This window comes from Pan troglodytes, chromosome 1, assembly GCF_028858775.2.
Source record: "Pan troglodytes isolate AG18354 chromosome 1, NHGRI_mPanTro3-v2.0_pri, whole genome shotgun sequence".
Classification (NCBI taxonomy): Eukaryota; Metazoa; Chordata; class Mammalia; order Primates; family Hominidae; genus Pan; species Pan troglodytes.
The window spans coordinates 182805940-182832408 of record NC_072398.2 but is presented as its reverse complement, the minus strand read 5'-3'; the positions used below and the strand labels follow the sequence as shown (position 1 = coordinate 182832408).

The 26469-nt window shown below is 37.1% G+C and overlaps 1 pseudogene; it reads right to left on the bottom strand.

The window, feature by feature from the left end:
- The window catches only part of LOC100614986 (putative selection and upkeep of intraepithelial T-cells protein 1 homolog), a 109577-nt pseudogene that overhangs the window by 69154 nt on the left and 13954 nt on the right, over positions 1–26469 (bottom strand).

Genomic DNA, 26469 nt, shown 5'->3' with positions numbered 1-26469 from the left:
ACGTGAGATGGGTCTCCTGAATACAGCACACTGATGGGTCTTGACTCTCTATCCAATTTGCCAGTCTGTGTCTTTTAATTGGAGCATTTAGCCCATTTACATTTAAGGGTAATATTGTTATGTGTGAATTTGATCCTGTCATTATGATGTTAGCTGGTTATTTTGCCCGTTAGTTGATGCAGCTTCTTCCTAGCATGGATGGTCTTTATAATTTGGTATGTTTTTGCAGTGGCTGGTACTGGTTGTTCCTTTCCATGTTTAGTGCTTCCTTCAGGAGCTCTTGTAAGGCAGGCTTGCTGGTGACGAAATCTCTCAGCATTGCTTGTCTGTAAAGGATTTTATTTCTCCTTCACTTATGAAGCTTAGTTTGGCTGGATATGAAATTCTGGGTTGAAAATTCTTGCCTGGTATCACCAGCAGAGGCTGCAGAAAATTCTTGCCTGGGTATCACCAGTGGAGGCTGCAGAACAGCAAATATTGCAAAACAGCAAATGTTGCTGCCTGATCATTCCTCTGGAAGCTTCGCCCCGGCCGTGTGAGGTGGCAGTCGGCCTCTACTGGGAGGTGCCTCCCAGTTAGGCTACTTGGGGGTCAGGGACCCACTTGAGGAGGCAGTCTGTCCATTCTCAGAGCTCAAATTCCATGCTGGGAGAACCACTGCTCTCTTCAAAGCTGTCAGACAGGGACGTTTAAGTCTGCAGAAGTTTCTGCTGCCTTTTGTTCAGCTATGCCCTGCCCCTAGAAGTGGAGTCTACAGAGGCAGGCAGGCCTCATTGAACTGCGGTGGGCTCCACCCAGTTTGAGCTTCCCAGCCACTCTGTTTACCTACTCAAGCCTCAGCAATGGCAGACGCCCCTCCCCCAGCCTTGCTGCTGCCTCACAGTTCAATCTCAGACTGCTGCACTAGCAGTCCTAGCAGTGAGCAAGGCTCTGTGTGCATGGGACCCACTGAGCCAGACATGGGATATAATCTCCTGGTGTGCCATTTGCTAAGACTTTTGGAAAAGCACAGTATTAGGATGGGAGTGTCCCAATTTTCCAGGTACCGTCTGTCATGGCTTCCCTTGGCTAGAAAAGGGAAATCCCCAACCCCTTGTGCTCCTGGGTGAGGCAATGGGGGTAGCAGCTCATCCAGGGTGAACTCACACATGTTTTGGGCAACTTAAATTCTCTTTTCTTATGCTAAATTATTTATAGAGTTAGCCCATAACAGCAAAAGATAATGTTTCTTAGACCTCCCTTCTACTTGATCTATTCAACTGGCTGAGGGCCTTTGGGGACCACAAGCATTAGAATATGTTCTACATCCTGAACCTCCATTGATGGGACCCCAAGCTTGATGGACATTTCTTCAGCATCAATTTGCTTGCCATGGACCCCAAATAAATTCTCAACCCCAATCGTTGATATAACCCCTGGAATCTTCCTTCATGGAGACACCCCACAAACCTTGGTACTGTCAACTCTGTGATGTTTGGGAACCTCCTTAGTCCTGCAAAAAACTGCCAGAAGATGTGGCCCATCTAAATTGGTGGGATGTTAAAGGCCAGAGATGAGATCCAGGAACCAAAGGAAAGATCATAGTTGGCCATTGCCTCTGAAGGGAAAACATACAAAGTGGTGCTGTTGCCCACCTAAGGTCAGAGACATCTGAAAATCTAAGATGGGACCCTAAAAGGGTACACCTGGGGGTCCAATGTGAAACCAAAGACTTCCCCAGAGGGACACCCCAGGCAGAAACTTTGGGTCAATAAATAAGCCCTCCTTAGGCTTTTTTTCTTAGAATCTTTTTTATTCCTTACCATCATGGGAAACACTGCATCTATTCTACCTGATTCTGCACTTGGCTGCATCCTCAACCATTGGAATCAGTTTGACCCTGATAATCTAAGCAGGAAATGCTTGATACTCTTTTGCAGTACTGTTTGGCTTCAATATTGTTAGGAATCTGGAGTTTGCTGTTGAATGGGAAAGTGGAATGAAGTTGCACATATCCAGACTTTTGTGCTGCTGTTCTAAGCAGGGTTGGGCTGTGCATAGAGTTACACCCTATGCAACTGTGATGCTCTCTTTTGGTGCTGTTGGTCCTCAGTGTTCTTTGGAGTCTAGGGAGGTTTGGCCTTTAAAAATCAAACTTTCATAGAAGCTGCTTTACCTAAAATTTTGATTCACAGTCTTTGTGGGATTACCTATTGGGGCAAACAAAGTGTAACCATGTAAAACTGGTGAGCTTGTGTTGTTATCTTACGGCTAAAGTTCCAAGGCAAAAGCTACTGGATCTTCATTTTTGTGTGTGTATACATGTCTAGATGTGTTTATTTGTATGTACACTTATTGTTGTGGCTACCAAATTGGCTTGTAAGCAGAAGAGCACTCATAAACTAAGTAAATAAGTGCAAGCAATTTTCAAGTTCATATGACTTAAGTATCTTAAGTATATCTTCAGTAAAGTATATCTTTACTGAACAAGCTGGTTTTAAAATTATCAGTAAAATAAAAATAGAAATGTCTTCAGAATTGTAAACATACATTTTTTCTGGGTTTTATATATGTCTTTGCTAGATATTTTGAGTTGTCAGTGTTTGGCATAGAAGGTAATAAACCTATTAACTCAGCCAAAACAAAATCATCTTGATTTGTGTGCCTTCTTTGACAAATGAGAATAGTTTAATGTTGTTAGCTAAATTTTTCGAGTTATCAGCAAAAATACCTACGTATTTAACTTTGAGGCTTTTATTTAGGTGAGCATATGATGTTCATTGGCTATTTTAAAAAAATGGTTAACAAGAAAATAACTAACCTTAAATGATGGTGTCTAATATCTCGGTTTTCAGAAGTAATCTAGATAAACTGTTAAAAATGAAAAAAATTGAGTACATGTAAATGGGATAAATGTTTTAGGTGAACTTTTGTGTAAATTAAAATTCTAAAATTATTTTTATGCTTATTGGATATCTGGGTTATTTCCAGTTTCAAAAGGATTGTGATATGAGGAAATATGTCTCTAAAATTGTGAAATTGTTCTCATCTATAAAAATGATCATATCTGATAGTTCAGGATTTCTTTTTAGGTTTCACCAAAATTTAATGTTACTAAGGATAAGAATTATAGTTAACACATAATTCTATATATAAAATGTGCCCAAATTTATGTTATTAGTAAAAAATAATAATTTTGTGTAACTCCGAAGTTATCTAAAAGTTAATTAAAATTATGGACTTTAAAAAGGTTTTGAAACAAAGTAATAAGGAGCTTGTAAGTAAGGGAGAGAGATGTGAAGAAAGTTATTATATGAAGATGTATTTTTTATAAGGAAGGATATAAAGTTAATAATTTCGTATGAGGAAGGATCTTCCATGGTAGATTTTCTTCTCCTGGAGTAAAATGGGAAGAAGAAGAAGAAAGAAGGAAGAAGGAAGAAGGAGGAGAAGGAGGAGTAGAGGAAATCTGGGACTTAATGGAAAGCTCAGGCATGTTGTGGATGATCTGTATGTCATACATAGTTTTTTTTTTCTGTTTTTCTGTGTGTTTATCTTCATGCACATACAGAGAAACTAAAAAGTTGAAACATTTTAGATAATAAAATATTCTCTAAAACCTGATAGAGAATTGGAGAAGTATGGCTAATTAACATTTTCACAGTTAAAGCTCTGAGTCTTAAGTAAATTAAAATAAGAAATATTGTAAAGAAATACATTGGCAGTTTGACAATTCTTTTTTAATATAGTTAAGCATGAAGCCGGCCTTAATGTACATGCTTACATTGCTTCACATTATGTCTGCTGTTTTGCATGGATAGTGCTGGCACTAGAGTACTTACTGGTCATGTGCCTAGAGTAAATTTCTTGATTGCATAGGATGTATGCTAATATCAGTGGACTTAATAATATTGAATTGTATAACAGGAATAAAGTATTCACTACATGTTTTGTGGGGGGCTCTGAGTAACACTGTAGCCTCCAGAGTAGACAGAGTAGGAAAAAGGTTGATGGTTGGTTTTCTGTTTATTTGTTTTTGCTTCTCATTTTCATTTGTTTGCTGTTTGTTCTGTTTGGCGTTTTGCTTGTGTATGCATATATATTTATATAAAATCATTGATTTTTTTTTTTTAGTTTCTGATGGAAGGCTTTCATTTGGTTCTCTGAATGGTTATTTCATTTCCTGTGCATTTCTAGCAAGTCAATATTTTTTCCCTTTATCTTGAATTCCTAGGCTATCTTTGTTTGGTGTGCAGAAATTGATGGAGCTGCCAGCTATTTGGAATTTGGTTGGTTTTGCTTGCCTCTGGTGATCTAGAGAGCTAAAAAAAATAAAAGACTTAGTTTTATATGATATAAACAGAGAAAGTACATTATATATTTTGTTTTTTGGAGAGGTGGATGAGAGTGGAAATGTTTGAGTAGTGTTTGTTTCCAGGGTCAGTCAATTGAATCAATGGTTTGAGTTGGTTTTAGAACTTTTCCTTTGATGTATAAAAACTATAAGTTCCAAATTTGGGGCTCATAGCAAAACCACTTTATGAAGCAACAAGGGAGGCAGAAAATAAGTCAATGGAGTGGACCCCAGAAATGAAGGGAGCCTTCACCAAGTTAAAACAGGCTCTCAGCCAGGTTCCACCAGTTGGTATCCTGAAACTCACTTAGCCCTTCTCATATCTGGATTGTCTAGGACCATGGGCTGGTATTTGATTAACCTTTCCCCTCTCATCCAGATGTGTCCTTTTATTTCTAGGACTGACCTTACTTGATGTGGGGTTAACACATCCAGTGGTTGACCCAGGGTGATTTTAGTGGTTTCTTCCACAAAAATAGCAGTGGCTACTATTGCCCACAGGCAGCTTGGCCACCCTAAGGCCACTCTGTCCAATTTCTTTGAGAAGTAGGTGGTTGGCCTGGGTTCTAGGCCTAATATTTTAGTGAGCACACCCACAACTATGCTTTTCTGTTCTGCTACATACAACGAGAAAGGCTAAGTGGTTGCTTTACAAAATAGAAGGGAACTGGATCTCCTAACTGCTGAAAAAGGTGGCATATGTCTTTTCCTAGAGGAAGAATGCTGTTTTTATGTCAACCTATCAGGATTAGTAAGAGATGCCACCCAAAAATTAGCTGACCAGGTCTCTAAAATATGTTGACAGCTGTCTGAGTTATGGAGCTCCTTCCCTTAGTTGGCCCATTATTAATAATTATAGTTGCAATGATTTATAGACCATGTTTGTAAATCTTTTAACCACATTTATTTCTTCTCACCTAGAGACCATTAAGCTTCAAGTGATCATGCAGAAGAGCTACCAGCCAGTTTCAGATAATGGCCCTGGTCATTGAGAGGTCACACTGTCTTCATTAGACAGAGAAGGGAGAGCGTTTTGTGATCCTCAATAGGTAGGGACTGCATACAAATCAGCATGAAGCAGTTACAGAAGAAAGACCATTGGTCTCTCTGCCTCCCATAAAAATATATGGGGCTCACATCTCTCAGGGGAAATGAGATAGAATAGAGTCTGGAGACAGGGAGCCTAAGGCCAACCCATGGCTGGCTTCTTCGAATTAAACTGAAGAAAAACTTCAGCCTCTTACTGGCCATGGGCCAAGCCCCCATTTCAGCCTCTGGTTGGCTGTGGGTGAATCCTTCATTTGCATAAGGTGTAATCAACTGAAAGCCTCTAAAAAGTACCTAGGGGTGTTACCAAATTCTTCTAGCTTAATAAAAACCCAAGGAACATTGCAAATGGGGCTCTTGAGCCTCTTGCTCAAGCCTGCTCCCACTCTGTGGCATGTACTTTTGCTTCAGTAAATCTGTGCATTCATGTCTTTGTTCTTTCGTTGCTTTGTTTCTGTGTTTTGTCCAATTCCTTGTTCAATAAGTCAAGAACCTGGATGACTCATAGTCAAGACCCTCCACCAGTAACAGCAGCACTGGAGTCTCTCTGAACTTATTATGGTTTAGAAGGTTGCCTGATTAATTGTTCTTTACTCAATTAAACTCTGTTTAATTTGTCTAAGGTTTGTATTTTCAAAAGAATTTATAGTCAGAAGTATTTATCCAATGTATCAGTAAGAAATAATCAGGATCAGACCATTTAGGGCTTTGAAAACCAGCTTAAGCAATGAGCAATGAGCTCACTATGTGAACAACAGAAGTTCACTGAAGTATTTTGAACAAAGTGCCAAGATCCTATAGACACATAGAGGCTTATTCTGACTGCAGTGCAAAGAACATATTAAAAGCCAATAGAGGAGATTCTGGAAAGATGAAAGAGTAGAAAGAACCTTCTCATGTAAATAAAAATTACATCAGCAGAATCTGTGTGATGTAAACTTGGAATCTCTGGAGTGTATTGAAAGTTTGCAACTACCAGGGGAAGTCTTGGATACTAAACTGTAGTTAATTACAGCGAATTTCAGCTTTTAGCACAGCAGCAACCCATTCCCTATCCCTATCCTCTTGGTAGACAGTTGTGTGTGTGCTCCTGGAGCAGGCCGCACATAGATTGCAACAGCTACAGCAGGCAAAAAGAACTCTTTCCTCTAAATATTGGTGATCTGTTGCCTGATCACTCATCGCTGCTTCTAATCAAAAGGTGCAGGCGCCGAAAGGGAAACCATTGTTGTTGCATCTCCTCTGCTGTTGCAACACCCTCCCTTTCCATCTGAGGTGACATTCAGGATGCAACTGTGAGGAAACGTGGGGGAGACACACAGCCAAGAAAGAGTCTACCAACTGATCAATAAGCCTACATGCCACCTGCTGGATCACACCCCAAAGCTTCAACATCAAAAATACCTGGCTAACATTCCCCAACTCTGAAACAAGAGGCAATAAGTCAGCTTCAAATAAAGACCCTACAAAAAGACCTGGTCCAGTGAAAACATCCAGAAAAGATGTCTTGACTGTACTCAATCTATATTGCAGTCAAAGGAACACCCACACGCAGAGTGAGAAAGAACCAACACAAGAACTCCAGTAACTCAAATGGCCAGAGTGTTGTATGCCCTCCAACGCCAGGTCTCCAGCAAGAGTTCTTCACCCCGGGAGGCGGAGGTTGCAGTGAGCCGAGATAGCGCCACTGCCGTCCGGCCTGGGCGAAAGAGCGAGACTCCATCTCAAAAAAAAAAAAAAAAAGAGAGAAAAAGTAAAAAAGAGTTCTTCACTAGGCTGAACTGGCTGGGATGACAGAAATAGAATTCAGAATATGGATAGGAATAAAGATAATTGAGATTCAGAAGGATGGTAAAGCCCAATCTAAAAAAAAAAAAAGTGTCAAAATAAAGTGATACTGGAGTTGAAGGATGAACTAGGCAGTATAAAAAAGAAGCTAACAGGTCTGACAGAGCTTAATAACACAATATAAGAATTTGACAATGCAATCACAAGTATTAACAGTAGAATAAACCAAAGTGAGGAAAGAATCTCAGAACTTGCAGACAGGTTATCTGAAATAAGACACACAAAAATAAAGAAAAGCAATAAAAAGAAATAAGCAAAATATCTAAGAAATATGGGATTATTTAGAGACCAAATCTGAGAATCACTGGCATCCTGAAAAAGGGAAGGAGAAAGCAAACAACTTGGAAAACATATTTTAGAATATCATTCGTGAAAACTTCCCCATCCTTGCTAGAGAAGCCAATAGTCAAAATCAGGAAATACAGAGAACTCCTTTAAGATTCTACACAGGAAGATCATAACTAAGACACATAATCATCAGATTTTTCAGGGTTGAAATCAAAGAAATAATGTTAAAGGCAGCTAGAGAGAGAGCAGGTCACCTACAAAGGGAATCTTATCAGGCTAATGCAGAACTCTCAGCTGAAACCTTACAAGTCAGAAGAGATTGGGGACCTATATTCAACATTCTTAAAAAAAAATCTTCCTTCAAGAATGTCATGTCCAGTTCAGCTAAGCTTCCTAAGTGAAAGAGAAATAAAATCCTTTTCAGAGACACAAATGTTAAGAGAATTTATTATCACCAGCCCTGCTTTACAAGAGATGTTGAAAGGACAACTAAATATGGAAAGAAAAGACTGCTACCAGCTAATACAAAAACGTGCTTTAACACAAAGACCAGAGTCACTGTAAAACAGCCACAGAAACAAGCCAACATAATAATCAGCTAACAGCACAATGATAGGATCAAATTCAATATATCAGTACTAACCTTGATGTAAACAGGCTAAATGTCCCCACTTAAAAGGGACAGAATAGCAAGCTGAATAAAGAACCAAGACCTAATGCTATGGTGTCTTCAAGAGACCCAGCTCACATATAATGACACCCATGAGCTAAAAATAAAGGGATGAAGGAAAATCTATCAAGCAAATGAAAACCAGAAAAAAAGCAGGGGTTGCAATCCTAATTTCAGACAAAATGGATTTCAAACCAATAAGACCAAAAAGACAAAGAAGGGCATTAAAAAAATGGTAAAGGGTTCAATTCAACATGAAGACCTAACTATCATAAATATATATGAATCAACACAGGAGCATTAAGATTCATAAAGGAAGTTCTAAGAGACTTACAAAATGACATAGGCTCCCACACAATAATAGTGGTAGACTTCAATAGTTCACTGAAGTATTAGATCATCAAGGCAGAAAATTAACAAGGATATTCAGGAACTAAACTCAACATTGAACTAAATGGATCTGATAGACCTTTATGGAACTCTACCCCACAAAACAGCAGAATATACATTTTTCTCATCACCACATGTCACATCCTCTAAAATCGACCACATAATTGGACATAAAACCGTCCTCAACAAATGTAAAAAAAAAAAAATTATACCAAAAACAGTCTCGGGCCACAGCACAATAGAAAGAGAAGTCAGGACTGAAAATTGCTCGAAACCATGCGATTACATAGAAATTAAACAACATGATCCTGAATGAGAATGAGACCCGAGATACAACATACCAGAATCTCTGGGACACAGCTAAGGCAGTGTTCAGAAGGAAATTCATAGCACTAAATGCCCACATCAAAAAGTTAGATCTAAATTCACAACCTAACTTTACAACTGAAAGAATTAGAGAAGCGAGAGCAAATCAACCCCAAAGCTAGCAGAAGATGAGAAGTAACAAAAATCAGAGCTGAACTGAAGGAAATAGAGACCCACAAAACATTCCAAACATCAATGAATCAGGAGGGTTTTTTTTAAACAAAATTAATAAAGTAGGCCACTAACTATAGAGACTAATAAAGAAGAAAATAGAGAAGATTCAAACAAATACAATTAAAAATGATAAAGGGAATGTTACTACTGACCCCACATAAATAAAAACAACCATCAGAAACTATGAGCACCTCTACAAACAAAAAACCTAGAAGAGATTAATAAATTTCTGGACACATACACCCACTCAAGACTGGGCCAGAAAGAAATTGATTCCCTGAACAGATCGATAATGAGCTCTAAAATTGAATCAGTAATAAATAGCCTATCAACCAAAAAAAAAGCTCAGGGCCTGATGGATTCACAAGCAAATTCTGCCGGCTGTACAAAAAAGACCTGGCACCATTCCTACAGAAACAACTGCAAAACTTGTGGAGGAGGGATCTCTCCCCAACTCATTTTATAATGACAGCATCATCTTGATACTAAAACCTGGCAGAGACACAACAACAACAAAACAGACCAGGCCAATGTCTTTTATTAACATTGAGTCAAAAGTCCTCAAGAAAATACTGCAAATCAGATCCACCAGCACATCAAAAAGCTTATCCACCATGATCAACTAGGCTTTTCTCCTGGAATGTAATATTGGTTCAACATACACAAATCAATAATGTGATTTATCACATAAACAGAACTTAAGACAAAAACCACATGATTATCTAAATAGATGTAGAAAAGGCTTTCAGTAAAATTCAACACGTCATTTAAAAAACTCTCAATAAACTAGGTATTGAAGAAACATACCTCAAAATAATAAGAGCCATCTGTGACAAACCCAAGCCAACATTATACTGAATAAACAAAAGCTAGGAACATTCCCCTTGAAAACTGGCACAGGTAAGGATGCTCTCTCTCACCATTTCTATTCAACATGGTATTGGAAGTCCTAGTCAGAGCAATCAGGCAAGAGAAAAAACTAAAGCACATCCATATAGAAAGAGAGGAAGCCAAACTCTCCCTGTTTGCAAATGACATGATTCTATATCTAGAAAAGCCCACAATCTTGGCCCAAAAGCTTTTTGAGCTGATGAACAACTTCAACAAAGTTATAGGATACCAAATCAATGTACAACAGTCACTAGTATTCCTCTACACCAACAGCCAAACCAAGAGCCAAATCAGAAAGGTAATCCCATTCACAATTGCCACAAAAAGAATGGAATACAACTCACCAGGGAGATGAAAGATCTCTACAATGAGAATTACAAAAAAAAAAAACTGCTCAGAGAATTCAGAGAAGACACAAACAAATTTTAAAAATTCCGTGTGATAGGAAGAATCAATATAATTAAAATGGCTATACTGCCCAATGAAATGTACAGATTCAATGCAATTTTCATCAAAATATCATCATTATTCTTCACAGAGCTAGAAAAAAATATTTTAAAATCCATATGGATTCAAAAAAGAGCCCAATTGGCCAAGGCAATCCTAAGCAACAAGAACAAAACTGGAGGCATTATATTACCTGATTTCAAACTATACTATAAGGCTACAGTAACCAAAACAACATAGTACTGCTATAAAAACAGGTATATAGACCAATAGAACAGAAAAATTAGCCCAGAAGTAATGTTACACATCTGTGATCATCCTGATCTTCAACAAAACTGATAAAAGCAAGCAATGAGGAAAAGAATCCTTATTCAATAAATGGTGCTAGAATAACTGGCTAGCCATATGCAGAACATTGAAGCTGGACTCCTTCTTTATGCCATATACAAAATTCAACTCAAGATAGATTAAAGACTTAAATATAAAATCCAAAATTATAAAAACCCCAGAAGACAACCTAGGCACTACCATCCTGGACACTGGAGAAGGCACAGATTTCATGACAAAGACACCAAAAGCAATTGCAACAAAAGCAATAATTTACAAGTAGGATCTAATTAAACTTAGGAGCTTCCGTTCAGCAAAAGAAACTATCAACAGAGTGAAGAGACAACCTACAGAATGAGAGAAAATATTTGCAAACTATGCATCTAACAAAGGTCTACTATGCAGTGTCTATAAGGAACTTAAACAAATTTACAAGAGAAAAACAACCAACTCAATTAAAAAGTGGGGAAAGGACATGTACTTCTCAAAAGAAGCATACATGTGACTAACAAGCATATGAAAAAAAAACTCAATATCACTAAGTTTTTAGAGAAATGCAAATCAAAACCACAATGAGATATCATCTCACACCAGTCAGAGAATGGCTATAATAAAAAAAAGTCAAAAAATAATAGATGCTGGCAAGGTTGTGGAGAAAAGGGAATATTTACACACTGTCGGTGGGAGTGTTGGGAGTGTAAATTAGTTCAAGCATTGTGGAAAGCAGTATGGTGATTCCTCAAAGAGCTAAAAAAAAAAAAAAAAAAAAGAACTACCATTAGACTCAGAAATCCCATTACTGGGTATATACCCAGAAGAATATAAATAATTCTACCATAAAGACACACACACAGGAATGTTCACTGCCACGATATTCACAATAGGAAAGACATGGAATTAACCTAAATGCTCATCAATGACAGATTGGATAAAGAAAACGTGGTACATATACACCATGGAATACTGTGCAGCCAAAAAAATGAGTGAGATCATGTCCTTTGCAGGAACATGGATCAAGCTTGAGGCTATTATACTTAGTAAACTAATGGAGGAACAGAAAATCAAATACCACATGTTTTTATTTATAAATGGGAGCTAAGTGATAAGAACTTACGAACACAAAGAAGGAAACAACAGATAATGGGGTCTACTTGAGGGTGGAGGGTGAGAGGAGGAAGAAGAGCAGGAAAGATAATGGCTGGGTACTGGGCTTGATATCCAGGTGATGATATATGTACAATAAACCCCAGTGACACGTGTTTACCGATGTAACAAGCCTTCACATGTACTCCCAAACCTAACATACAATTTAACCTTGGAGAAAGAAAAGAGAATTGTCTAGCCATGACTTTTTCCACTTTTTAGTGAAATAATAGTAATAATAGTTATTATTATTAGAGAATTGCTTGAGTTCATTGTATATCCTGGAGATTAGTCTCTTGTTGGATTAATGGTTTGCAAGTATTTTCTCCCATTCAACATGTTGTTTCTTTCTTCTGTTGATTGTTTGTTTTGTGGCATGGGAGATTTTTAGTTTAATATAGTCCCATTTGCCTATTTTTATTTTAATTGCCTGTGCTTTTGAGATCATAGTCATAAAATATTTGCCTAGACTAATGTTGTGAAGTGTTTCCCCTATGTTTTCTTGTAGAATATATTTAAGATCTTACATTTACGTCTTTGATTTCATCTTCAGTTGATTTGTGTACATGTTAAGAGATAACAGTCCAGTTTCATTCCTCTGCATATTGATATTTGGTTTTTAAGAGAGTGTCCTTTTGCCAGTGTATGTTCTTGGTGCTTTTGTCAAAAATCAGTTGGCTGTATGTAAGTAGACTTATTTCTGAGTTTTCTGTTCTGTTCCATTGGTCAATGTGTATATTTTTATCCCAGTACCATGCTGTTTTGGTTATTATATCCTTGTAATATATTTTGAAGTCAGGCAGTATGATACCTCCAGTTTTGTTTGTTTTGCTCACAATTGCTTTAGTTATGCTGGCTCTTTTTTGGTTCCATGAAAATTTTAGAATTATTTCTTCCATTCTTGTGAAAAATGTTAATGGTATTTTGATAGGAATTTCACCAAATTCATACATTGCTTTGGGCAGTATGGTCATTTTAACAAGATTAATTCTTCTAGTCCATGAGCATGAGATTTCTTTCCATTTATTTGTCTTTCATCAGTAGTGCTCAACGTCACTAATCATCAAGGAAATGCACAACAAAACCACAGTGAGAGATCATCTTACCCAAGTTAAAATGACTACTATTAAAAAATAAAATAAATAAATAAATAAATAAATAAATAAATAAATAACAGATGCTTATAAGGATGTGGAGAAAAGAGAACTCATACACTGTTGGTGGGAATGTAAATTAGTATGACCATTGTGGAAAACAGTATGGAGATTTTTCAAAAAACTAAAAATAAATTCATCAACCTCGCTATGTGGTATCTATACAAAAGCATAGAAATCAGCCTATCAAAGGAATAACTATACATGTATATTTATTGTAGCACAATTCACAATAGCAAAGATATACAATCAACCTAAGTGTCCAACAGTGGGTGAATGGATAAAGAAAATGTGGTACATATACACAATGGAATAGCATTTGGCAATTAAAAAGAAGAAAATCATGTTATTTGCAGAAAGTTGTATGGAACTGGAGGTTATTATGTTAAGTGAAATAACTCAGGCACAGAAAGACAAATATTGCATGTTTTCACTTATATGTGGGAGCTAAAAAAGTTTGCTTATAAATGTAGAGAGAAGAATGATAGATACTAGAGGCTGGGATGAGGGGATTCAAGGGGGAATTAAGAGAGGTAGCTTAATGGGCACGCACGTGCTCGTAAATAAAAGGTATAAGTTCTATTGCTCAACTACAGAGTAGGGTCAATAACAATGTATTATATGTTTTAAAGTAGCTGAAGAGATAAATTGTTCTCAACAGATACAAATGATAAATACTCAAAGTGATGGACCTGTCACAAACCCTGACTTGATTATTACACACAAAATACCACATGTACCCCATAAAAATGTAATATATTGGATTCAATTTTTAAAAAGTAAAATAACAAAGCCAGAAGACTCACACTTTCTAATTCCAGACCTACTACAAAGCTACAGTAATCAAAACAGTGTGATACTGACATAGAAAAAGAAACATAGACCATTGGAATATAATAGAGCCCAGAAATAAACCTTTACAAAATGGTTAAAGAATCTTTGACATGGGTGCTAAGAGCATTCACTGGGAAAAGGAGAGTCATTTCAATAAATGATTCTGGAAAAACTGGATATCCACATGAAGAATGAAGTTGGACCCTTATATAATACCATATTCAAAAATTAACAGAAAGTAGATCAAAAGCATACAGTAAGACAATTCTTAAAAGAAAACATAGGGTAAAAGCTTCTTGACTTGGATTTAGTGATGATTTCTTTAACATGAAACCAAAAGCACAACAATGAAAGAAATAATAGACATTCAGACATTGGACTGCTTGAAAAATTCTTTAAATTGTGCCTCAAAAAGTCATCATTCACCAAGTAAAAATGCAACCACACAGTAGGAGAAATTATTTGAAAATCTTACATCTGATAAGGAATTAATATCCAGAATATGTTGAGAAATCTGAAAAGTCAACAACAAAAGACACACAACCCTTTTCAAAAATGAGCACATGAATTGAATAGACATTTCTCCAAAGAATATATGTAAGCAGCCAATAGGTACATGAAAAGATGCCCAATATGCCAATCATTAGGCAAATGCGAATAAAAACTATAATGAGAAACCACATGCATTGGGATAATATATATATAATTAATATATTACACATACATAATATATATTTATGTGTATTATATAAATACACATTTTATATATAGTTTATATATACATATATACACACATATGCTATGCAAATGGAAGTATTTGGATAGTGTATGTGTGTATATATATATTTCATAAATATATTATCTCTATACAATATTATATATATACATACACACATACGTACATACCTGCAAGCGTTGGCAAATATATAAAGAAATGAAAACTCCTGTGCACTTTTAGTAGGAATGTGAAAGGGTACAGCCACTGGGGAAAACCATATGGTGGTTCCTCAAAAAATTCAGAATAGAATTACCATATGAGCCATCAGTTCCACTCTGGGTATATACCCAAAAGGAATTAAAAGCAAAATCTTGAGGAGATATTTGTACACTCTTATTTATAGTAGCATTATACATAATAGCTGAGATATGGAAGCAACACAAATCCCAATCGATGGATGAATGGAGAAGCAAAATGTGCTATATTTGTAAAATGGAACATTAGTCTAAAAAGGAATGGAATTCTGCAATGCGTTATAGTATGGATGAGCATTGATTATGTTATGCTGAGTGAAATAAGTCTGCTATAAAAAGGCAAATATTTCTATAATTCCACTTATATGAGTAACTTAGAGTACTGAAAATCATAGAGACCAAAAGTAGAATGTGGGGTGCCAGGGCTTGGAGAGAAGGGCAAATAGGGAATTATTGTTTGATGTATACAGTTTCGATTTTGTAAGATGAAAAGATCAGGTGAATGGTGGTGATGGGTGCACAACAATGTGAATGTACTCTGTGTGTCCAAAATGTCCACTTAAAAATGGCTACAATAGTACATTTTATGTTACATAGATTTTACCACAAAAATAAAATTTTCTGCTTTTGAGAATACTTTGTGGGAGAATGTATCCCACAGAGTGGAAGAAAATATCTGTAAAACATATATTGACAAGAACTTGAATTTAGAATGCATTATGTCTCAATTTCATGATGCATTTATAATATTTTTTTCTATTTTCTCTTAAAACCATATACTAAGATTGTTGAAACACACGGTGAAGGCATGTAAGTGCCTGAGTTGGGATCCTGGCTCTGCCATTATTTAGCTATGTCATCTTAGATAAGATATTTAGCTTCCTTTTGTACCAGAATTTGTCAACTATAACATCTCTTTCACTAAAGATTGAATATATTAATCTGTATACAACTCTTAGAGCATATAATAAGCATGTAATGTATATTAACTAATATCAAATCACTTTGCTCCTTTTCTTCTGGTAAAGGTGAATGTGCAATTTAGTCTACTAACACAGTAAATATTCACTGGCTCAGGTATGGACATTTTTGGAGTAAAATATAAAAAGCACTTTAACCCTAATTTGGTTTAAGGCCACTTGTGTCTTCATTTCACAGGAGAAAACTATTGAACAAAACCCTCTGAAGAGTCCAGGCCTGCTTTATAACTTCTAATTGTGATTTCTGGCTATAGCTCAAGCTTATGAAGAAGAAGAAGAATTATTTTATCTGGCTGATTATTGCCTTGCATATGTCATTTCCATAGGGACCTCAAAGATAAAGCTGAGCACACATGTCAAACATGTTGGGTTCAGCTATCCCAACATTTTCACAATTACCATTCCCATTTTACCAAAAAGGAAAAGAATCAGTTTCAGGTGTCCATGCAGACCATGAAATTTAGCAAAATGTGTGTGAACATGTGAATAATTTTGAGAGGAGTGTCCTGTGATTTACACTGATATCTGAAAAAATACCTATGACCTAAAAAGTTTAAGATATACTGAATTATTACCCCTTCTAGGCTAAAAGTACAGTAAAAATTGACATAATTTATTTGATGATGTGACGGCCAATGTTTGGCAAAAATAAAGCTATCAACTAAAAGAAATATTTTCTTTTCCTAGGAACAGAAATATCAGCAGTTTGTAGCATTAAGCCCACAAATTTTAGGAAGTTGGATTCCAAACTCTAGGACATGAGGTCCAAGTAGGTATTATTCCTGTAGTTCAAACAAGCATTACTGCTCTTTGGCTAAACGTCTTACCAGAGAATGGGCATTTAGGAAATGAGATATTTTCAGGACGTTCCCATCCTTTTAATCCACATACCTCTGTTTCTGCGATGCAAACCGATAATGAGTCCAACAATTACACACATTGAAAAGAAGACTATCCCAATGCCTATCAGGCAGGGAGAATTCTAGTCACACCAGTTACCTGAAGAAGAAGAGATATTGTAATTGTTAGTTATTGGTGTGGAGGCACTTTTGATTGGGGCACAATGTGTCAAGAAATCAAGAGGTATGTTTTGATGCCATCCCACTGAATTCATTTAGATTTGGGCTAAGGCTTAGGTCTAAAGATCAGAGAGCTGTGGGTGACAGAGACAAGAAGAACGGCTGTTTCTAGGATGGGATAGGTTTGGGTTGAGGCTAAACAGGTCTGGAGAAAAACAACTCATCCTTCTTTCTCTCTATCTAGCCCATCAGTAAATGGGCCTCATTAGAGCACTAGATGGAGTTATGCTCCGATTGTTATCATTTCACGTGGGCTTGAAAGAGTCTGGGAGTACAATAGTTCTGGAGACCTCTGAACTGCCTAAAAGATCATATGAGCTTTGGATATACGACTCTCATGAGTGAAAGGGTTTTCAACAACATAATATTAAAAATATTCTTTAGCACGCACCATAGCAACATCATTTGGCTATCTAGTCTGTCCATAAAATAGCCTATGGTGTGGGGCTTACTACCACAAGTGATGCCACTCCACCACTGGAGTAGCATAGGCACAGTGTAACTTAGTGGTTAAAATATGGGATACAGTGTCTATATGGCTTATAATCGATCTTGTTTCCTACCATTACTAGCTGTGTGATTTTAGGTGCGATAGTTAACGTTGATGGGTTTATTTTCATAATATAGAAATTGGAGTGGTAATAATATTTAACTCAAAGTGTATTATGGAGGTTAAATGCACTGATTTCTGTAAATCTGTTGGTGAGGAGTTTTTCAGTAGTAAAAATACAATAAATGTTAGCCTCTAATGATGATGTAATAATTACTATTATAAAACTAACTCTGCATCCTTAAAAATTATTTATTCCAACTGATTCACCAATACCTTTTAGATAAAGTTGAAGAGATTTTCAGAAACTCAAATTACGCCCATGAGAAACAGTTGAATAACTGGGCACACTCAGCTTGGCAAAGGTCAAGTTTGAAATGTTCCTGACTGCTAATCTCTGAAGAGCTATCTGGGAAATGTCAGTTGTTACACATGTGACCTTTGAATGTTCAATTAAGTGTAAGATACAGAGAAGCAGGTCAGTATTAAATAAGGACAAGCATTAAAAGATGTATTGAAGCAGGAACATTAGAAAAAAACAAATCTCTAAAAACTTGGATAGTGTGAATAAGCTGATAGAAGCTACAGTACAGTTTGTTTTGCAAAACAGCAGCTAGCAGAGGTGAATGTTGTGAACTGGTGGCTTTCTGGTGGAGTGGTGTCTTCCCCAAACCCCACAACCACAGTGGTGGAAAATGGCAGTTCTGAGGGTCAGATAACAGAGTTCAGGCCAGAAGAGCAGCTGCAAATGTAAACGGAAAATCCAAGAAGTGGAGAGATATTTAGGAAGACCAAGACCCAAATCCTTCGCTGACAGCAGAACTACACGTGGTGGGAGGTGGCGCAGGAGCCTGGTGAAAAGCAGGGGGAGAGCACAGGACACTACTCTTGAAACACAGAGCTCTGCCAGAAGAGATCTGTGAGTCTGAAGCTTCTTAAATTGAGCACCACCCCAAATCATGAACAGCTATTTTTTGGGGTCTTAAATTTTCTTGCTTATTGTGCAAGTTCCCCCAATCCCCGCCCCCAACACCATAGTTGAGAATGAATGAAAACTTTTTGTTTAAGGAAAAGTAAAACACCTGGTGTTGCAGCTAGTGTAACTCTCCCTACGTGGTGTATTTTCCTGATGCTGTGCAATTAAAACTTAATTTTATGCCCTGAAGGGTCAGTGGTCCCTTTAAGAATTCAAGTGAGAAATATGTGTAGATTTTGTTAGGTGTTAAATGTTAAAAAGCTTTCCCAGGTTGTTTGAAAATCTGTCACTATAAGGACAATGGGTTTCAATTTGGTTGAGATACAAAAAGGTCACACTTTCAGATAACAGCATTGTCAACAGCTCCAGCAGCAAAAGAGAACAGTATGTAGGATCAAGGAATGGGTGGATAGCATATGTTTAGCATACATGGAAAAGTTCAGAACTTCCTGAGACAGACAGACTTGAGAATTATGGGTCATGCAGCTTTAGCTTCCCCACTCCCATTAGCATCTCTCATCCTTCAAGCCAACTTACGTTGCTCTCTTTGCTGTAGTTCAACACTTGGCAACATAATGAAGACTAGCAGAACAGCCAAGATTGCAACCAGAATCAGTATCCAGATAGAATTCCATGGAAACAGTTTATCTGAAATAGGGAGTCACAAATTTTACCACTTAGGAAACTTGAACCCACCAAACTAGGAATGATGATTCATCCAAAGCATGTTTCTGCTTAATACCTGTCACCTTCAAATGTAAACCAAGGCCAATTTGGGAAATTAATTATAATTGTGCACGTGAAAAATGGGATAGGATCTGGAGTAGGGAAGAGCTGAATGTGAGTTAGTGAGTGAAGGCTGCTCTCCCACGTTTTCTGTTTGTTTGTTTGTGACAGAATCTTGCTATATCTTAAGGCTGGATTGCAGTGTCGTAATCACTGCTCACTGCATCCTCAACCTCCCTGGTTCAAATGATCCTCTCACATCAGCTTCCTGAGTATCTGAGACCACAGGCACATGCCATCATGCCCAACTAATTTTTTATTTTTTAATTTTTCATAGAGACAAGGTCTTGCTATGTTGCCTAGGCTGGTTTCAAACTCCTGAGCTCAAGGCATCCTGGCCGCTAGGCCTTTCAAAGCGCTGTGATTACAGGCATGAGCCATTATACCTGGCCTCTTCCATGTTTTTTGACATTCAGTGAATACAGATAAGATCTCCCTGAGATGTCTCTATTCCCAGGACTGTAACTCATTCTCAAAGTTTGTGCTAATTATAATTCTGTTAAATCATCATTTTTAAAGTGCATATACTTTTAAAAAGCATTTTTCACTAAAGTTATAAATAAATCAGCAGGGCTTCCCCCAGCCCTGCCTTTTTCTTTGTTTGTTTTATTCATATATATCCTACTATGAACTTGGGGGAAGGAAGGTATGTAGTTTAGTCCTCCTTTATCCCCTGTAACTGTTTGTATTGCTGTTTCTGACACAACCATAATATGAAGCTTTTTTTTTCTGGAAAATCAAATGAGAAAATAAACGCAGAAATGTTTGAATGTAGTAAATTGCTAAAATTGTTAGGGGAGTCATTCCTGTAAGTGATAATGTCCCTTTCAGCATGTGACTCTAATATTAATTTCATGGAATACACAAACACTAACACATTCATATTTCCTTGACAGTTTATAAGACACTTACTAGGGTGTATTTCTGTCATTCAAGTATCAATGATTTATTGCATTCCTGCTATGTGCCGCGCAATGTTTGAAGCAGTTGGAGTGTATTAGTGTATAAAACTGACAAACATTTGTATCTTCATGTTTCAGACAGGGAAACAGATAAGTGAAAATAAACATAATAAATAGGTTGTATGGTGGGCTAAATGGTGAAAATAACATGGAAGAAAGAAAAATTAAGGAAAGTAAGGAGAGAGGGAAGCAAGTAATTTGGGGGCAGGTGGCATTTTTTTCAAGCTGGTTTGTCAAGGTACTCTTTATTAGGGAGGTTGAGTTGAGAAGAGACTGGAAGGACATAGAGGAAGTTAGAGCATTCTAGGAAGAGGGACCAACTAGAGCTAAGCCTCCAAGGTAGGAGCATGTCTTGCAGGTTTAGGAACAGCAAGGAAGTCTGTGTGACTAGAGTAGAGTGCACAAAGGAGGGTGTTAGGATATGAGGTCAGATAGGTAATGGGGGCAGAGATAATGCAGGATATTGAAGGGCATTTTACTCTGAAAAACAATGGGGAAAAATTGCAGGGTCTTGAACAGAGGGTTCCTATTTATATGTTGAGAATGTACCAGAGTGGACAAGAATAAAAATAAGAGGATATTTAGGATGCTATTGCCAAAGTTGAGACCATGGGTGATAGTGTCTCAGACTTGGATAGCAGTAGTAAGTTGGTGACAAGTGATGAGATGCTGAATATATTTTAAAGGTAGAGCTAACACAATTTCTTGATAGATGTGTTGCAGAATATGTACCAGAGTGGACAAGAATAAAAATAAGAGGATATTTAGGATGCTATTGCCAAAGTTGAGACCATGGGTGATAGTGTCTCAGACTTGGATAGCAGTAGTAAGTTGGTGACAAGTGATGAGATGCTGAATATATTTTAAAGGTAGAGCTAACACAATTTCTTGATAGATGTGTTGCAGAATATGAGAGAAAAATTGGTGTCAATGATGAATTCAATTATTTTGTTTTGAGAAACTGAAAATATAAAGTGTGATTGGAAAGACATTAATTAAGCAAATTTGGAGGTAATCAGGAGTTTACTTTATGATGTGTTTGGTTCAGGATATTTATTAGACTTCTATGTTGAGAGGTTGAGTTTGAAGATGAAAGCCGAGTTTGAAGAGAGCACAGGGCAGGAGATACTATTGGAGGAGCCATAGTCACACTGATGATATCCGAAGTCTTGAGACAGAATGAGCTCACAACAGAGGAAAGGCTCAAAAAACTACATCCTGGGAAACAGAAAACCAAATACTGCATGTTCTCACATGAGTGGGAGCTAAATTATGAGAACACATGGACACTTAGAGGGGAACAACACACACTGGGGCCTTTTGGAGGGTGGAGGGTGGGAAGAGGGAAAGAATCAGGAAAAATAACTAATGGGTACTAGGTTTAATACTTGGGTGACAAAATAATCTGTACAACAAACCCCCATGGCATAAGTTTACCTATATAACAAACAAACAAACAAACCTGCACATGTGTTTAAAATAAATAAACTTAAAATAAAAGTTAACATAAAAGTTAAAATAAAAGTTAAAAATAAAAGCTAAAAAACAAGGCAAAACAAAAACTATGTCCTGGGAATCTGAATAGCAAGAAGGCAGAGTGAAAAAAAAAGACCATAACAAAAAGAATAAGAAAGAAAACAAGCAAGAAGACAATGAATAAAACCAAGAGAAAGTAATGTCTTGGAAACCAAGTGAAGAAAGTATGTATATGATTTTTTCTCTTTAATTTACAAATTTTATGTCAATGGCCATCATTTGAAGAACAAACACTCAGATCGCACCTGGTAAGACAATGCTTGTCCTTTCCTCTTGACCAGTTACAGGCTTTTGAAGGTAGTAAGTGATGTTGCCATGGGAGCAGTCTCTAAGGAGAAGGCTCATCTTCATGTTGCACAATTTGTTTCTATCCTGGGAATGGGATTTTGATGCAGGTGGAATGATCTCTCCTTTGCTCTCTCTCCATTCCATTTGAGGCTGTGGGAACCAACCTTCTGAATTACACTCCACTAAAAGACCTTTGCTATTCGGAGGATGAATAAGAATTTGTATTTCTAAACTTGTAGCTGGTTGGAATACAAAAAGGGAGAAACTGTTTTTAGAGGAAGACAAGGAAACACAGAAGAGATGGGGGAAAAGCCTTCCTGCCCTCTTTAATCCCTGTGTCCTTAGATATTGATAGCTAAGCTGTGAGGCTGATTGTCATGACAAGCCATTCAAAAAGGAACAGGGATAAGCCGTACTGAAGTGTTATGATAATCATATTAACAACATAGTCCAAAGTAAGTGAGGTGAGGAAATGCCTGTTTTTTACATTTATTCATTCACTCAAAATATGGGCTATTTACTAAATTTAAGTAACTTGGCTAGGTCCTTGGATTATGATAAACAAAAAAATCAAGATCTCAGTCCTCATAGAATTTATGGCTTAATGTTTTTTTCTTTAATCTTCACCATTAGCCACTTCTGAGCCACCATAACAAATTACAAATTTGTATTTTGCATACAATAGGTATTTTTACATGCAATATGTTTTACAAAAAAAAGGAAATACATTACTGTTTTCAAAATATGGTGCATATCACTTTAGAGAAAATAAAGAAGTCTTTGAAAAATTTCAGGATATTACCTAGGACATAAGTCTTGCCTAATATGTGGGCAAAGAAAGAATGAACAAAGATTTAAAGTGTGACTCTAAAGCAGCCCTGTCTAATAAAATTTTCTGCAATTATGGAAATATTCTATATGTGCGCCCTCTAATGCAGTAGCTGCTTGCCACATGAGACAACTAGGCACCTGAAATGTGGCCATTGAGACTGAAAAACCGAATGCTTAATTTTATTTAATTTTCATATGAATTTAAATGGCCACATGTGGCTAATATATATCATATTGGATAGCTCAGCTGTAGACTATGGAGTTGGGTGTCATATAATATCCAGTAAAGATATTAAGCGTGAGTGCCCTGGATCCCTCCACATGTGTCCTCACATTTGTGAAGACCTTAGTTTGCTTCAAGTCCTCCATCTCCCCTCCATTTCTCTGCCATTCAGAATACTTCAAGGGTGAGTATTCACCTTTCATTCAGAATACTTCAAGGGTGATTGGCTTAAATGCTACGTATTTGCAAATAGCACCCATATAGTATATAGATTGTAGAATTTTGAAGATAGTAGGTGAAGGCTTTCTGAAATACATTTAGAAAGGTGAATCTGTAACTAAGTAGTCAGTAATTTGATTCAGGGAGAAATGAGAATAAAAATTATCATTAAAGAGTCTATTGTAAAGATTCAGGTACTTTTAAAAGTCAAGTTTTACTAAAGTGTTGCCAGAAATAATTAGAAGGATTGTAACAAATTCTAAAAGATTCTGTTAATTTTTTAGCAATCTAACAATATATGTAGATGTAAAAAAGCAGACAGTATTTACTGATAGTTTTGATGTCTGAACAGATATAATTCTCATTCTTGATCCTCCACTCTTTCCAAATCAAACTCTAAATTCATAAAATTGACCTTGTTAGCCAGACCATATAATATAAAAATAGAAATAGTGAGAATTTTCCTAATACTCAGCCTCATACAGGTTGAGAATCTTGGATGCATAGAAAACTCACAGGGATCCATCCTTACCTGTGACCTTCACTTCTGTGATGGCCTCTTCATAGACATTTCCGTCTTTGAAGAAGCAGTGGTACTGCCCGTCATCATCAGCACTGACATTAAGGATCCTGAGGGTCACTTTACCTTCTCCAATGGCTTCTTTCAGGAGCTCTGTCTGCTCCACATACTTGGAGATAGTTTCTCCATACAGGTCTTTACCATCCTTATACAGGTAAACAGGTCATGTGTAGTGACTCCGGAACCAGCGTATTTCCATGTGTTCTGCGCTTTGTGGTGGAGACAGCTGGCAACTGAGCTCAACTTTTCCACCCAGTGGAGCCAAGATTGGCCTCTATAAGCTATTCACTATGAATTGTTCTGTGAAGGGAGACAGCAACCAAAGGGTGAGAAGTGGACCAAGACAAAATTTTTATTTGAATTATTATATCACAAACACCCATAGACACACACACACACACACACACACTTTATTGAGAGTACATTCTTTTGTTTTCTCTTTTCCTTGAAAACACCTTTACTTTGCGCTTTGCTTGAATGGAAATTCATCAAATTACTTACTTTAAGAAATATGGGGAGGCCGAGGTGGGTGGATCACCTGAAGTCAGGGCTTCGAGACTGGCCTGACCAATATGGTGAAACTCCGTCTCTACTAAAAATACAAAAAAAAATTAGCCGGGCATGGTGGTGTGCACCTGTAATCCCAGCTACTTGGGAGGCTGAGACAGGAGACTCACTTGAACCCAGGAGGCAGAGGTTGCAGTGAGCTGAGATCACGCCACTGCTCTCCAGCCTGGGAGACAGAGCGAGGCTCCATCTGAAAACAAAAAAAAGAAAGAAAGAAATATAAAAAATGGTTTCCATTGTTGCTGTATGGTTTTCATTTCTGTTAAAATAAAGAAAAATTACTACTACCAGTATAACAATTGCCCCTCTTCATTCTTTTTTTTCACCCTAGTTAAAACAACTTATTATTATTATTATTATACTTTAAGTTCTAGGATACATGTGTAGAATGTGCAGGTTTGTTACATAGGTATACACGTGCCATGGTGGTTTGCTGCACCCATCAACCTGTCATCTGCATTAGGTATTTCTCCTAATGCTATCCCTCCCCTATCCCCCCACCACCCAACAGGCCCTGGTGTGTGATGTTCCCCTTCCTGTGCCCACGTGTCCTTATTGTTCAACTCTCGCTTATGAGTGAGAACATGCAGTGTTTGGTTTCTGTTCCTGTGTTAGTTTGCTGAGAATGGTGGTTTCCAGCTTCATCCATGTCCCTGCAAAGGACATGAACACATCTTTTTTTATGGCTGCATAGTATTCCATGGTTGAGCCACATTTTCTTTAACCAGTCTATCATTGATGAGCATTTGACTTGGTTCCAAGTCTTTGCTAATGTGAACAGTGCTGCAATAAACACACGTGTGCATGTGTCTTTGTAGTAGAATGATTTATAATCCTTTTGGTATATACCCAGTAAACGCATTCCTATTTCTCCACAACCTCACAAGCATCTGTTTTCTGATTTTTTAATGATCACCATTCTAACTGGCATAAGATGGTATCTCATTGTGGTTTTGATTTGCATTTCTCTAATGACCAGTGATAATGAGCTTTTTTTCATATATGTGTTGGCCACATAAATGTCTTCTTTTGAGAAATGTCTGTTCATATCTTTTCCCCACTTTTTGATGGGGTTGTTTGTTCTTTTCTTGTAAATTTGTTTAAGTTCCTTGTAGATTCTGGATATTAGCCCTTTGTCAGATGCACACATTGCAAAAATGTTCTCCCATTCTGTAGGTTGCCTGTTCACTTGGATGATAGTTTCTTTTGCTGTGCAGAAGCTCTTTAGTTTAATTAGATCCCATTTGTCAATTTTGGCTTTTGTTGCCATTGCTTTTGGTGTTTTAGTCATGAAGTCTTTGCCCGTGCCTATGTCCTGAACGGTATTGCCTAGGTTTTCTTCTGGGGTTTTCATGGTTTTAGGTCTTACATTTAAGTTTTTAATCCATCTTGAGTTAATTTTTGTGTAAGGTATAAGGAAGGGGTCCAGTTTCAGTGTTCTGTATATGGCTAGCCAGTTTTCCCAACACCATTTATTAAATAGGGAATCCTTTCCCTATTGCATGTTTTTGTCAGGTTTGCCAAAGATCAGATGGTTGTAGATGTGTGGAGTTATTTCTGAGGCCTGTGTTCTGTTCCATTGGTCAATATATCTGTTTGGTTATCAGTACCATGCTGTTTGGGTTACTGTAGGCTTGTAGTGTAGTTTGAAGTCAGGGTGAATGATGCCTCCAGGTTTGTTCTTTTTGCTTAGGATTGCCTTGGCTATATAGGCTCTTTTTTGGTTCCATATGAAATTTAAAGTAGTTTTTTCTAATTCTGTGAAGAAAGTCAATGGTAGCTTGATGGGGATAGCATTGAATCTATAAATTACTTTAAGCAGTACGGCCATTTTCACGATGTTGATTTTTCTATCCATGAGCATGGAATGTTTTTCCATTTGTTTTTGTCCTCTCTTAATTCCTTGAGCAGTGGTTTGTAGTTCTCCTTGAAGAGGCCCTTCACATCCCTTGTAAGTTGTATTTCTAGGTATTTGATTCTATTTGTAGCAATTGTCAATGGGAGTTCA